Source organism: Sceloporus undulatus, unplaced genomic scaffold (genome assembly GCF_019175285.1).
Source record: "Sceloporus undulatus isolate JIND9_A2432 ecotype Alabama unplaced genomic scaffold, SceUnd_v1.1 scaffold_5559, whole genome shotgun sequence".
Lineage (NCBI taxonomy): Eukaryota > Metazoa > Chordata > Lepidosauria > Squamata > Phrynosomatidae > Sceloporus > Sceloporus undulatus.
Genome location: NW_024808478.1, coordinates 1 through 3,354, shown reverse-complemented (window position 1 = coordinate 3,354; position 3,354 = coordinate 1). Strand labels below are relative to the sequence as shown.

At 44.5% G+C, this 3,354-nt stretch overlaps 1 long non-coding RNA gene across 1 annotated transcript; it reads right to left on the bottom strand.

The window, feature by feature from the left end:
• Positions 1–61: 61 nt before the first annotated feature.
• Positions 62–2,770, bottom strand: LOC121918187. Its single transcript, XR_006101179.1, has 3 exons — positions 2,629–2,770; positions 1,435–1,521; positions 62–605 (listed from the first exon to the last, which is right to left on the bottom strand). It is a non-coding gene; the product is annotated as an uncharacterized LOC121918187 (long non-coding RNA).
• Positions 2,771–3,354: the final 584 nt, after the last annotated feature.

Genomic DNA, 3,354 nt, shown 5'->3' with positions numbered 1-3,354 from the left:
AAAAATGGCAGACAAGGCAATAAAACACACAAGATCATGATCAAATCCATTCACAAGTAATAAATATCCTATTGCATGATCTCTCTTCATGCACATTTCTAGTGCTGGAAAATTTACTTAATTTCAAATTGCAATGTTGGGGAAATAATGCGGCAACAGCCACCTTCAAGACATTTTCAGCACAAACAGTACTAGTGATTGTGAAATCACATCCAAATGGTGCCAGTCAATAAAGCCCAAAACCAGACAGATTGCAGGCTGATTAATCTTGCTATTCTGTTAAACCCCACCTGGGGAAAACCTCAAGGAAGAAAACAGCAATGAGCTAGAGTGTCTTTTGAAAACACCTGATAGAAAGACAGCATTTAATATCACGTGATGCTAACAGCCCTAACCTCATTTAATTACTATACTGGCTGTCTCTCTTTAATACAAACCAAGATTCTATAATCAATTGAATAATTGATTCTATCATCAATTTACCATCCACAAGCATTTAAATGTAGAAACAGAAACGTACCTATGCTGTTTGTAGAACTGCACCACATAAGAAGGAACCCAGTACATACTATGTTTATTGCACCAAACAGCAAGATCTTCCAGGACTGTAAATGACAATAGTTAAAATAACTATTTTGTAAAGGAATTAAAAATGTTTATTGCAAGAAAAATTATAGTCCTGCAACATAATCATACAAAAATAATTGTGTTACATCAACTTCAACTCCTTGCAAATCTCAAAGAGCACTGACACATTCTGGGACATATGTATGATCCAAAACAATGTAAACTATAGTTTACAGAACCACAGACAAATATCAGAACCACATGCTCCTTTCTATGTCTCTTCACTTTCCATTGCATGCCAGGTTAGGAACAAGCAATTTGACTTCCACTGCACCAGAATTCACTGTTACATTCAAACTAGGAAATTCTGGTTTAACATCAGTTAAGAAAGTCAGGGCACACAGCTGCGGTACTCATCTAAGATCTCAAACACCATGGACCAGTGATTTTATTGGTTCATAAACCAATCCTCTGAACCCCTACCTAGAAGTAAATTCTACTGATATTAATTAGACTTACTCCTGAGTAAACAAGGCACTGTAAAACAAGTAAACCTATAACCAGAGCAATGAACTGGCATGGCAGAGAGAAACAGAACATGGCATTACTCATCATCAACTCATCATTACTTCCAGGCCCTGCTGTGGATAACAAAATCTGTGGATGCTCAAGTCCCATTATATACAACGGGGCAGTAAAATGGTGTCCCTTATATAAAATGGCAATACAAAGATTTAATTTTTTGGAATTTAAAAATATATATTTTCAAACTGTAGATGGTTGAATTTATGGACGCAGGATCCACGGAGACAGGGGCCGACAGCACTTCCTTTTGTATTCCCTGTTATAAATGGAAACAATGCTCACCCTTCGATCAGAGGCGACCGATCTGAATTCCTGCGTCAACTTGCCAAGTAGGGATCTCTGGGATTTGCGAAACAAATATATTGTCCCCTGAGAACAAAAAAAAGGAACAGTAGCGTTTGCTGACTTCTTTATTGCTATCTCCTTGAGCTTGATTTCTGATCACAAACAAAATACAATTGTCACAAAGTAACAGCCTAGTAATCAAGGAACACTGAGTAGCTGGAACAAGCCGTCTAAATAAGAGCGGACATTCGGAAACAGTGTGGCGATGCTTTAGATAAGCGTAGCTGCAAGCAATGCCACTGTTTAGAGCAGTGGTCCCCAAGCTGTGCCCTTTAAGAGGTTTTGGACTTCAGCTCCCAGAAGCCTCAGCCTCAGGGATTCTGGGAGCTGAAGTCCAACATCCCTTAAAGGGCACAGTTTGGGGACTGCTGCTTTAGGACAAGCTTATGGCCTTGAACACCAGCATAACAGGCAGAAATGCAACAGGTGAAGTAAATGGTATTTTCCAACTTTCACTCAATCTATTTCTAAGCCATGAGCCTTCGAAAGGCCTCAGATTATTAGATGGCTTCACTATTACAACATTTAGGTATCTTCATGAACCTATAAAGCAGTTGACACTGAAAGGAGCTAACTTGCTCAGGGACACCCAGGAACCTCACAGACATCAGGGCTCCTTTGCTAAGGCCTTTCGCAGACAGGGCTGCTGGGGTCCCTCTGGGATCTGCATTAGATGCCAGGAAACTCACTGGGCGAACCTGGCTGCTGCCAGACTGCAGAATTAATTTGGTTTGACGCCCATTGAACTGCCAAGGCTCAACGCTATGGAATCCTGGGATTTGTAGTCCGTTGTGGCACCGGGGCTCTCTGACTGACACAGAAGGCCAAATAGCACACGAAACTACAAATCCCAGAATTTGCACAGCACTGAGCCTTGGCAGTGAAAGCAGTGGAAAAGGGGGAACATAGCCATAACACAACATAGGCTGCATCCACACTAGAGGAATAACCCTGTTTGGCGCCGCTTTTCAGCATCCTGGCTCTTGGCTATGGAATTCTGGGAGCTGGAGTTTGTTGTGGGGCCCAGTGTAGATGCAGCCTAAGAAGTGGCTGCGCATGCGCACAAACGCCCTCCTCCCCAGCGGGGCCCGAATCCCGCTTTTGTGTCGAAAACGAGAAGAACCCACTCACCATGTTGAGGGAGAAGCGGCTCCCCAAAGGGGCCGGAAAAGGCGGGCCCTCCCTGTCGCCATGGAGATGACGTGTCGGGAGTCCAATCAGCTGACGTGTGATTGGTCAGTCGCCGAAGCAGGGCAGGAACTGACGCGAGACGTCCTCTGTCAACGTTGCGGCGGGAGGGGAGAATAAAACACGCATGCGCCGGCTCTGTGGGCAGTAACTAGTAGCAGGGCGCTTCTACGGCCTCTTGAGAGGCGGGACTAAGTTGCCAAGGTTACGGAGGCCCGGCTTCCATTGGTCCATTCCTCGTCGGAGAATGAAGTCGGTTGTCTGTCAATCAGACCGCTGTCCACAGACACAAAGGGCCGATTGTACCTCACGAAACAAATCCCAGAATTCCAAAGCATCTAGCCATGGCACTTAGAAGTGGTGTTAAATGGAGGTGGCTTGCATCCACACTGGAGGAATAACCCGGTTTGGCCGCGCTTTAACTCTTTGTCTGGCTCTTTGCTCCGCTCTGGGCCCACAACAAACTCCAACTCCCAGAATTCCATAGCAAAGAGCCAGACAAAGAGTTAAAGGGCTGCACCCCCCACAAACACATCACACACTTGCCACCACAAAAACCAAAGCAACCCAAATGCCTTCTAAGGGACCAAAGGGCATTCTTTCACAGAGTCCATTGTCTCCTACAAGGTTGCATACTCCTCTTGTAAATGGAAATGCAAATAGCTTCTT